General features: G+C 46.7%; 1 pseudogene; it reads right to left on the reverse strand.

The window, feature by feature from the left end:
* Window positions 1–928: 928 nt before the first annotated feature.
* LOC126238058 (5S ribosomal RNA) lies at window positions 929–1046 on the reverse strand (annotated as a pseudogene).
* Window positions 1047–12518: the final 11472 nt, after the last annotated feature.

A 12518-nucleotide genomic window follows, 5' to 3' on the forward strand; every position in this document is an offset into this window, starting at 1 on the left:
TGAGTTTACCGATCAACAACGAACTAAAACGGGTGTCTTACGACTTCCGCCCCGAGCAGATACAACGAACGAACGAAAAGAAAGAAAAAAAAGCGGTCTAAGACGCTGCAATCAACGACTGTGCACCTGGTCCCGGCGGAGGTTCGAGTCCTCCTTCGGGTATGGGTGCGTGTGTTTGTCTTTAAGATAATTTAGGTTAAGTAGCGTGTAAGCTTAGGGACTGATGACCTTAGCAGTTAAGTCCCATAAGATTTCACACACATTTGAACATTTTTTTGACAAATTACTAGTTCTCTGCGACCATTATGCTTTTCCCGTTTCTCAAAGCATTGAAAATTTTTTGTGGTAAGGGTACTGGTGATAGGAATAATCAGGGTGTATACGGGTATTAGTGCAGATATTTCTGCTGGTGACTGAGAAAAGTGTATTACATCAGTATTTACGTCATTTGCAGCCTAATAATTACAGCTATTACACGTCGTATGTTTCTGGGCTTGGTAGTACCCTCAAGTACATGCGGCAACAGCAAGTCATGTAAGGTGTTGATGTTTGGACGCGTGGGCGCAAAACGGATAATCTATACTTCCAGGCGTCGTTCACTTCGCGGCCTCTGCACGGTCATGCAGAAGAAATCAGGTCGTAAAGTTTGTGTTTAGGGAGAATTTTCGACACAGAGAAAAAACCACCACCACACTGATCTGTGTACGTATTGAAACTAAACTCCGTCCGAACAGGCCTGGAAAGGCCCATCGGTGCCGACCGGCCGCCGCGTCATCCTCAGCCCTCAGCTGTCACTGTATGCGGATATGGAGTGGCATCTGGTCAGAACACCGCTCTCCCGGCCGTATGTCAGTTTACGAGACCGGAACCGCTACTTCTCAATCAAGTAGCTGCTCAGTTTGCCTCGCAAGGGCTAAGTCACCCTGCTTGACAACAGCACTCGGCAGACCGAATTGTCACCCATCTACGTGCAAGCCCAGCCCGACAGCGCTTAACTTCGGTGATCTGACGGGAACCGGTGTTACCGCTGCGGCAAGGCCGTTGGCCGTGTACATGTCAAGGTACCACATATATATCTGCACTTATTCCAGCTACGCCGTTTATGAGGGGTACATAGCGATGGGTGGTGGTAAACCCCTCCACCTACACTCGCCCCCTGCCCTAGAAATAAATCTTCCTAAACTCACATCTTGGAACGCCAACCAAGCAGATGTACAAATTTAGTTCCAGTTTGAAGAAAGCCAGCACACGATACTGAATGAGAGCAAGGGTACATAGAGCCATTTGTCGTGAAATTTCAGAATTATGCGTCATTCACCACGAAACTAACATGACATTGTATTCATGCCTGTTCTGCGAGTGAAGACTTCGTTTTTGCGGAACCCGTGATGTGACGCTACGCACACTTCTGTCAGTTTTCCACGCAGTTTCAGCGCCGTTTGCGAGACGAGGCTTCTGTAATGACCAAGACAGGTCGGACGCAGCCAAAGCCGAGTGAGATCAGCAGCATGCAACTGGAGCTCTGATAAACTGTTTCCATTAAGTTTCAGCTGTGTGATTCGCGGTGTATAAATGTAACCGTAGTTAACTACACATTTAATTCTCGGTGCTGCGATTTAGTTTTCCGATTAACTTCCGTAACTTATAATAATTTTGGTTGCAAAAAGTCATTGCGCGTGTGAGGAATGGCTAAGTTCAGTCCGTTGTCATGTTTTCTGATCGATGTGTGTGGCGATTAAAACAACTCCATATGCATGAAAGTGCTGGAGGTGGTTCACATTCCCATTCCAGGGAAGAGATTTTGCCCAAATTCAACATTAGCGTTATTCGGTTCACGTGTGGGAGAACATGGTGATGTGAATAAATTTTATTCGTGCTGGTTCCTTTCGTCAAGATTAACGATGTTCAGAATGTTATTGCACGAGCTTGGCTTGTAGTATTCTACCCTTGGTCCTCCTTTTTCCTGCATCATGCTGAAGTGAACTTGGCGACCGCTGTATGAATATCATTGACGAAAGTTATGGTGATTTTCAGAATGTCTCCTTGTAGAATTTATAGCGCACCATACGTATTCAGTGTCTTCAGTCTCATTCATTTGTGGAATAAATGTGTTTTAGCCTTCAGCTTTTGCTCCCGTGAGCTGTTGAGTACTGACGTTGGTCCTCATACTACTTAATGCTTTTAGTGTGAACCGCGTGAAGCATAGCCAATGAATGTTAAACACACACATATAAAACGGTTATAATTTACACGTTCGTCACAGTCCTTACGCGTTTCCCAAATCACTCATTTTCTCATTCCTTTATCGTTAAAGATTCCTTTTCGATTTATTTATGCATATACAAATTATATGCATCCTATATGCGTATTTGAGCTATTATCTGAGTGAGTTGCAATACTGCTGAAGTCATATTTGGGAGCAGGATAGCAGTCATGTAAAAATCATTTTGGATTCATTATTCCTGGGAAATAGTTGCGCAACTGAGTATTGTTGCAAGGTCTTGACGAGCACAAGTTTTAATGAAGGGCGCTAAAAGGAAAAACTACGACGGGAGTACAATAAGCAAAGGAACACATTTTTTTCTCAGCCTGTTTCAGTTGAAAATATGCGGAATTTGTTGTGACACATCGTGGAATATTTCCGCTTCAGTCTCTGTAGTTTCATGAAGTTCCGACAGGTGGCGGCACTAAACAAGGCCTTCAAAATGGCGTCTGTAACATAGCTGAATTCAAAGCAGAGAGTTGTCAATGAGTTTGTTTTGGCGCAAAACAAGTGCAGCGCAAGTATTCACGGGCGCCTGCAGAATGTCTACGGAGACCTGGCAGTGAACAAAAGCACGGAGAGTCGTTGGGCGAGGTGTCCGTCATCATCGCTGCCGGCCGCACACAGCTGTAACTGCTGCAGTGTTGGAACGTGCGGACACGCTCATTCGATTTGATCAACCGATCACGATCACAAACACCTCGCTGCAGAACTGGTCTTCTCTGTTGGTACTGCTGACACACTCACCCACCAATCGGGGTACTCAAACACGTGTGCCCACTGGTTTCCGCGCTGCCTAACAGAAGGACATAAAGGGCGGGATTGCTTGCACGCTACAAGGCTGATCGTGACAATTTTTTGTCGAACATCGACACAGACGACGTAACATAACAAAACGGCAATTCATGGGGTGGCGCCACATCACCTCTGCTCCGAAGGAAAAGTTCAGAGCCGGATCCTCAGACGGTAACGTCACGGCGATTGTCTTTTCGGTATCTGAAAGGTATATTCTGCTTGATGTCGTCTAATGTGCAAGGGTCAACTGTAAATGGTATTGTGCTACCCTCAGGAAATTGAAGAAACAACGACTTCAGCACGTTCGCCATCACAAAAATGCAAACGAACTTGTCCTTCTCTAAGACAACGCAAGGGCTCACAGAAGTGTGCGCACCCCAGAGGAGCTCACAAAAGCCACTGGGCTGTTCTTCCTCCCCCTCCCTACAGCCAGGATCTCGGACCTTCCGGGTCCATCTGTATGGCCCAATGGAGGATGCACTCCGCGGGAAGCAGTACGTGGATGGTGGGAGGTTGTTGATGGCGCGATACGTTGGCTCCGAGGTCGACCACTATGGTGGTACCATGGGGCCTACAGGAGATCCCAGAACGGTGGCGTAAGGTCGTCGCACTGAAAGGCGATTATGTTCAAAAACAGGGTTTTGCAGCTAAAAGTGTGGGGAATAATACGGTGTGTTGGGATCCTCAACAAAACCAACCTGCTTTTAGAAAAAAAAGGTGTTGCATTTCTTATTGAACGCTCCTAGCACATTGAAGTCAGATATGGGATTGAATTTAGTTTGGAGTTTTGAGATAAGTGTTGCCGCGCGGGATTAGCCGAGCGGTCTTAGGCGCTACAGTCATGGACTGTATTTATTTATTTATTTTATTTTATTGATTTATTTAACCTGGCAAGATTAGGGCCATCAGGCCCTCCCTTACATCTAACCAGGCATTCTACTTATTTTACATTCATATGTTTTAGTAGGCATGTTAAAGCACATCTAGTACAAAAAGTGAAAAAAACAATTAGAAAGGTACACCTGGAAAAATACATACATGTAGAGTTTATATTCGTAGATCATAAGTACTGTTATAATTAGACATTATTGAAGAGACAGATTTTAGATAGGAGTGCTGGCAGCAGGGAGTATGAGGGAGACTGATGGCGAAGGGAGGAGAAGAATAGAGACATGGTGAAACATAATTAAGGAAATATAAAGGAAAAGAAGATTGCGTGGCTAATAGAGATAGATGAAGAGGAAGGCATCTCAGGAGCAAGATAGGAGACGCTAGATTTTCTATTTGACAGATGAGAGGATTGGCCTTGTACATCAGTTTTGTGGAGAACTTTATGAGGATGATAGTAGGAAATGCTTCAACTTCTTCTTAAAAGCAGCAGGAGATTGAATTTTGCGCAAGGTAAGGGGCAGTTTGTTCCAGAGGCGGACAGCGGCAACTGAGAAGGAGTTTGCAAAAGTTTTTGTTTTGTGAGTGGTCACAGTTAGGATACCAAATAAGAGTGACCTCGTGTTTCGATTATGATGGCATGACAGGTTTTTAATCTCTGAAGCAAGGTACTGGGGTGCTTGCGCGACGAGGAGTCGGTGAAGTAGACATAGAGTGTGGTAGTCACGCAATTTGTCCGGACGCAGCCACCCTAGCTCGGAGTATGAAGCATTAACATGATCATATCGGCGAATGTTGCAGGTGTAACGCACACAGGCATTCATGGTTACCTCTAGACGTCTTTTGTTTTCACTACTCATGCCTTGTTGAATCACATCACAATAGTGGAGGTTCGGTAGAACGAGTGCTTGCACGAGCTGGCTTTCAAGTCCTGTGGAAATATGTTCCGAAACTTTTTGAGAGCATAGAGACAAGCAGACGTCTTTCGGCACACTGCAACTGTATTCTCCGCCCAGTTGAGATGCTCATCCAAAGTTACACCCAAGTTCTTCACTGTTTTCTGATATGGTATTGGAGTACCGTCGAGCAGAATAAGAGGTAGCCGTTCGCGGAAATCTGAACTTATTAATTTCTGATGGGCTATTAAGATTACTTGCGTCTTTTTCGCATTTAGTCTAAGCCCCAGGTTTTTCGCCCATGTCAGTACTGAAGACAGATCATCATTCATCTGAGCGATTGCAGTGTTTACATCTTCAGGTCTGACGCTTAGGTAGAGTTGGAGGTCGTCGGCATAGAAATGATAATTACAGGAGGACAGAACCGACGAAATATCGTTGGCATATAAAGAAAACAAAAGTGGTCCTAAGACTGATCCTTGTGGCACTCGCGAGGAAACATGTTTCCAGGAAGATTTTTCATTTACGCAGACAACACATTGCTGTCTCTCTTTTAAGTAGCTTTCAAACCATCTCATTGCACTATCAGAGAAATTAAGCTGTTGCATTTTTCTGAACAATATGTCAAAGTTAACAGTGTCAAAAGCTTTGCTGAAGTCCAGTAGCGTCAATATTGTTGCCTTTCGATTGTCGATGGCATATTTCAGGTCATCAGTTACTTTAATTAGAGCAATGTTTGTGCTGTGATGTTTATGGAAACCGGATTGAAATTTGTCATATAGGCTGAATTCATGCAAGTGTTCAGTGATTTGGTCATTAACAATATATTCCAGTGCTTTGGAAACAGCAGGCAGTATGCTAATTGGTCGGTAATCACAAGGCAGTTGCGGGTTTTCGATCTTATGGATGGGTCGAATTATGTTTCTTTTCCATGCAGTGGGGTATATTCCGTTAACGAGGGAAAAATTAAATATGTCAGTTAAGACAGGTACTAAGATATCGGCAACATTCTTAATCATGGTTATACCGATACTGTCGTTGCCTATTGCATCAGAAAAGATTCTCATTATTGCTTTTCTTGCCGTATTTGTTGTTACATGTTTTAGATGGAAGGTATCGTTGTTAGTTATCCAGTTTGGGGATTCTTGTGGACGGTAATTATCAGCCGTGCTGGTATTCAGAGGTGCAGCGAAGAATTCATTTAATTCGTTAGCTGACACATGAAAAGTAGTTTCCGATTTTGCCTTTCCGACCCCCAAGCTACGGAGATTCTTCCATAGAGTCGTGGGCGTCAGATCGCTGCATACAAGGGAGCATGCGTGCCTGATTTTAGCATTGCGAATGCAGTGTTTCACTCTGTTCCGTAGCTTTCTATATTCTTCGAAACGCTCGGGTTTCGGATCTGCCTTTAAACGCCTGTGGGCAGCATCCCTATTAGTCATAATTTGACGTAATTCAGCTGTCAGCCATGGAGCAAGAGATTTTCTTACACGGATTGTGCGCACAGGTGCATGTTTGTCATAGAGGGCAGTGAGTTTATCACCAAGTTCATTAATTTTGCCATCGATTGTAGGTTCTCTGATTATTTGATGCCATGAAATTTCTGAGCAATCGGCTGTTAGACCGTCAAGGTCAATACGTTTCATGTTCCTACAAGTTATGTAACGCGATTTGATCCTTGGGGGCTGCACAGAGTAGGCCAGGAATATTACATCATGTGCTGAGAGGCCAGGGGCCGATGTTTGACCAACATCTCTCACTTTGTCAGTCTGTTTTGTTGCGATTACGTCTATAAGAGTATGACTGTGCGCCGTATGGTGTGTAGGTTGTAATGGAAGAATGTTCATGCTATTGCAACTAAACAGTCTTCTTAGGTTTATTGCGGAGGGAGTGTCTCTTAGCAGGTCTATGTTCAAGTCACCCATTACGATGACATGTTCGTATTGACACTGAAGTGAATGTAATTCCGACTGGAAGGAACTCATTGAGCTTATTTTTGGCGGCTTGTACACGACGCCAGTCAAGAATTTCCGACTTTGTATATTTATTTCAATGAACATGAATTCAGCCTCTTTTTCTTCAGCAGGATTTGACGTACATAAGATCTGTTCATATATACTCGCCGACCCCGCCACCTCGCTTTTTTGATCTGACTGCCCTAAGAAATGTGTACCCTGGGAGATGAATAGATGCAGAGGATATGTGTGGTTTCAACCACGTTTCGGATAAGAGGATTGCGTGGTAGTTTGGTTGGTTGAAGAGGAGGCTAAGTTCTTCATAATGTGCAGGTAAAGACTGGATATTGCAGTGAGCTGCTAAAAGCTCTGACGCGTTCCGCTGAGCAGCCTGGAGTAGGGTGGCAGACTGGTTTGTCCCTTTGTTAGGCACTACCTGTACGGCTGGTTCCGGCGGAGATTCGAATCCTCCTTTGGGCATGGTTGTGTGTGTTTGTCCTTAGGATAATTTAGGTTAAGTAGTGTGTAAGCTTATACACTCCTGGAAATTGAAATAAGAACACCGTGAATTCATTGTCCCAGGAAGGGGAAACTTTATTGACACATTCCTGGGGTCAGATACATCACATGATCACACTGACAGAACCACAGGCACATAGACACAGGCAACAGAGCATGCACAATGTCGGCACTAGTACAGTGTATATCCACCTTTCGCAGCAATGCAGGCTGCTATTCTCCCATGGAGACGATCGTAGAGATGCTGGATGTAGTCCTGTGGAACGGCTTGCCATGCCATTTCCACCTGGCGCCTCAGTTGGACCAGCGTTCGTGCTGGACGTGCAGACGGCGTGAGACGACGCTTCATCCAGTCCCAAACATGCTCAATGGGGGACAGATCCGGAGATCTTGCTGGCCAGGGTAGTTGACTTACACCTTCTAGAGCACGTTGGCTGGCACGGGATACATGCGGACGTGCATTGTCCTGTTGGAACAGCAAGTTCCCTTGCCGGTCTAGGAATGGTAGAACGATGGGTTCGATGACGGTTTGGATGTACCGTGCACTATTCAGTGTCCCCTCGACGATCACCAGTGGTGTACGGCCAGTGTAGGAGATCGCTCCCCACACCATGATGCCGGGTGTTGGCCCTGTGTGCCTCGGTCGTATGCAGTCCTGATTGTGGCGCTCACCTGCACGGCGCCCAACACGCATACGACCATCATTGGCACCAAGGCAGAAGCGACTCTCATCGCTGAAGACGACACGTCTCCATTCGTCCCTCCATTCACGCCTGTCGCGACACCACCGGAGGCGGGCTGCACGATGTTGGGGCGTGAGCGGAAGACGGCCTAACGGTGTGCGGGACCGTAGCCCAGCTTCATGGAGACGGTTGCGAATGGTCCTCGCCGATACCCCAGGAGCAACAGTGTCCCTAATTTGCTGGGAAGTGGCGGTGCGGTCCCCTACGACACTGCGTAGGATCCTACGGTCTTGGCGTGCATCCGTGCGTCGCTGCGGTCCGGTCCCAGGTCGACGGGCACGTGCACCTTCCGCCGACCACTGGCGACAATATCGATGTACTGTGGAGACCTCACGCCCCACGTGTTGAGCAATTCGGCGGTACGTCCACCCGGCCTCCCGCATGCCCACTATACGCCCTCGCTCAAAGTCCGTCAACTGCACATACGGTTCACGTCCACGCTGTCGCGGCATGCTACCAGTGTTAAAGACTGCGATGGAGCTCCGTATGCCACGGCAAACTGGCTGACACTGACGGCGGCGGTGCACAAATGCTGCGCAGCTAGCGCCATTCGACGGCCAACACCGCGGTTCCTGGTGTGTCCGCTGTGCCGTGCGTGTGATCATTGCTTGTACAGCCCTCTCGCAGTGTCCGGAGCAAGTATGGTGGGTCTGACACACCGGTGTCAATGTGTTCTTTTTTCCATTTCCAGGAGTGTATATATGAAGGTGGTATCTGTTCTTTCGGACATGTCCGAAACAACAGATACCATGGTGACCATGCAGCTCGTTACAATGAAATTACAATAAAATGAATACCCTTAGCTGCATACAAGCGTTGATGTAAGTCAACGCCGACAGTTGAAAATGTGTTCCCCGACCGAGACTCTAACCCGGGATCTCCTGCTTACATGGCAGACGCTCTATCAAACTGCGCCACCGAGAATAGTGCGACTGCAGGGAATTATCTTTCATATATATATATATATATATAGCTACTAAAATTGCTACACCAAGAAGATATGCAGATATGAAGATGATAAACGGGTATTCATTGGACAAATATATTATACTAGAACTGACATGTGATTACATTTTCACGCAATTTGGGTGCATAGATCCTGAGAAGCCAGTACCCAGAAGAACCACCTCTGGCCGTATTAATGGCCTTGATACGCCAGGGCATTGAGTCAGACAGAGCTTGGATGGCGTGTACAGGTACAGCTACCCATGCAGGTTCAACACGATACCACAGTTCGTCCAGAGTAGTGACTGGCGTATTGTGACGATCCAGTTGCACTGCCACCATTGACGAGACGTTTTCAATTGGTGAGAGACCTGGAGAATGTGCTGGCCACGGCAGCAGTCGAACATTTTCTGTATCCAGTAATGCCCGTAAGGGCCTACAATATGTGGTCGTGCATTATCCTGCTGAAATGTAGGGTTTCGCTGAGATCGAATGAAGGGTAGAGCCACGGGTCGTAACACATCTGAAATGTAACGTCCACTGTTCAAAGTGCCAATGCGAACAAGAGCTGACCGAGACGTGTAACCAATGGGCCCCCATACCATCACGCCGGGTGATACGCCAGTATGGCGATGACGAATACACGCTCCAATGTGCGTTCACCGCCATGTCGCCAAACACGGATGTGACCATCATGATGCTGTAAACAGAACCTGGATTCATCCGAAAAAATGACGTTTTGCCATTCGTGCAACCAGGTTCGTCGTTGAGTACACCATCGCAGGCGCTTCTGTCTGTGATGCAGCGTCAAGGGTAACCGCAGCCATGGTCCCCGAGCTGGTAGTCTATGCTGTTGCAAACGTCGTCGAATTGTTCGTGCAGATGTTTGCTGTCTTGCAAATGTCCCCATCTGTTGACTAAGGGTTCGAGACGTGTCTGCACGATCCGTTACAGCCATGCGGATATGATGCCTGACATCTCGACTGTTAGTGATACGAAGCCGTTGGGATCCAGCACGGCGTTCCGTATTACCCTCCTGAACCCACCGATTCCATATTCTGCTAACAGTCATTGAATCTCGACCAATGCGAGCAGCAATGTCGCGATACGATTAACCGCAGCCGGCCGCGGTGGTCTAGCGGTTCTAGGCGCTCAGTCCGGAACCGCGCGACTGCTACGGTCGCAGGTACGAATCCTGCCTCGGGCATGGATGTGTGTGATGTCCTTCGGTTAGTTAGGTTTAAGTAGTTCTAAGTTCTAGGGGACTGATGACCACAGATGTTTAGTCCCATAGTGCTCAGAGCTATTTGAACCATTTGATAAACCGCAATCGCGATAGGCTACAATCCGATCTTTATCAAAGTTGGAAACGTGATGGTATGCATTTCTCCTCCTTGCACGAGGCATCACAACAACGTTTCACCAGGCAACGTCGGTCAACTGTTGTTTGTGTATGAGAAATCGGTTGGAAACTTTCCTCATGTCAGCACGTTGTAGGTGTCGCCACTGGCGCCAGCCTTGTGTGAATGCTCTGAAAAGCTAATCATTTGAATATCACAGCATCTTCTTCGTGTCGGTTAAATTTCTCCTCTCTCTCTCTCTCTCTCTCTCTCTCTCTCTCTCTCTCTCTATATATATATATATATATATATATATATATATATATATATATATAACGGTCATCGGCCATTTAACCATCTTCTTCTGTGCGGATGCACAAGGAGTGCTCAAACTCTTGCGGGAATCGGAAAAAATCTGCGAGTAATGAGTATATTTGGCAGGGGCACTATGAATATAGTTCGGGACAATAAGTTGGGAATGGGGGTCTCACGGGAGGCGTGTCAGAGAAAAGTCCCTGCAGTCGCATTTTCCTCCCTGTCCTCGGTGGCTCAGATGGATAGAGCGTCTGCCACGTGAACAGGAAATCCCGGGTTCGAGTCCCTATCGGTGCACACATTTCCAACTGTCCTCGTTGATTTATATCAACGCTTGTATGCAGGTAAAGATATTCATTTCATTGTAATTGCATAAGTTTATTGTTACTGTTTACTCTTACCCTGTGTAAAATAGACAATCCGGTCAAATAGTTTTGAAAAATAAAAATAAAAACGAAGCAAAGTGACTTGGAGAAGTACGGGCGAGTGACACTCCGCAGGAGAAGAGAGCCGTGAGGCGCAGTTGGGAATTACCTGCACAGCGGCGCGCCTCCTACCGCCCCGAGCATCGAACCCGCAGCCGACGGGCTGTGGCGAATCGGGCTTTACGGCGGTGACGGCCGACAGGGCCGTGAAACGAGCTGCGCAGGAGAGAGTCGAGCCGGCCTCGCACCGTCACCACTGTGGGAGCCTTGCGCACACTACACTGCTCGCTAATGGACAGCGACTAGTCCGGGACTGGCGACTTGAGAATATGCCGACTGCAAGGCCCTCTCTGAAAATCTGAAGTTGCTCCGATTACCATGCAGGGTGCGAAATACAGAGTGTTTACAAATGAATATCGCGGTTTTAACGCTTTATAATATTTATTACATTACACTTACAGTTACAAATGATATGTCAAATGAAAGAACAACTCAAACAGTTGTGGTTTTCACCAGTGCGCATGCACAGCGCGCAATGTTTGCGCCGCAATCCGCCAGCCAGCGGTAGTAGAGAAGATGGCGACTAGTGAACAGAAAGCGTTTTGTGTTTTGCAGTTTGCAAAGAGCGAATCTGTAGTTACTATGCAACGTGCGTTCCGGCTGAAGTTCGGTTGTGATCCTCCTAGTGATAATAACATTCGTGGATGGTATCATCAATTTGAAGTACTGGCTGCCTTTGTAAAGGGAAGAGCACAGGACGACCAAGAGTTAGAGAAAAGACTGTTGAGCCAGTCAGAGAGTCGTTCACTTGTAGCCCACAGAAATCAGTCCGGAAGGCTAGTCGTGAATTACAAGTTCCCGAGTCGACTGTTTGGAAAGTTTTAAGAAAACGCGTTCAACTACATCCTTACCATTTACAGTTATCACAGGCTCTAAAGCCGGCAGACCATGGAACTTCGGAAAGGAAATGTTTCATGAGGATGAAGATTTTCTGGATCATGTTGTCTTCAGTGATGAATCGACCTTTCACCTTAGTGGACATGTTAACACTCACAATGTGGGCATCTGGGGCTCATAAACTCCTCATGAGGTAGTAAAAATGCAACGAGATTCCCCTAAAGTGACTATTTTTTGTGCCGTATCCCGGCGGAAAGTTTATGGGCCTTTCTTTTTTGGTGAACCTACTGTAACTGGCACTTCTTACCTTGATACACTAGAGAAATGGCTCTTCCCTCAGTTGGAAGAAGGGAGCCAGAGAACTTCATTTTGCAGCAGGATGGTGCGCCACCTCACTGGCATAGCGAAGTACGCGATTGGTTGAACTTCACTGTATCCAAGCGCTGGATAAGCCGCAAGGAGCCCAATGACAGGGCTTGCTTTCCATGGCCTCCACCTTCACCCGAACTAACGCCATGCGATTTTTTTCCTTTGGGG

The sequence above is a fragment of the Schistocerca nitens genome, chromosome 2 (genome assembly GCF_023898315.1).
Source record: "Schistocerca nitens isolate TAMUIC-IGC-003100 chromosome 2, iqSchNite1.1, whole genome shotgun sequence".
In the NCBI taxonomy this organism is placed as follows: Eukaryota; Metazoa; Arthropoda; class Insecta; order Orthoptera; family Acrididae; genus Schistocerca; species Schistocerca nitens.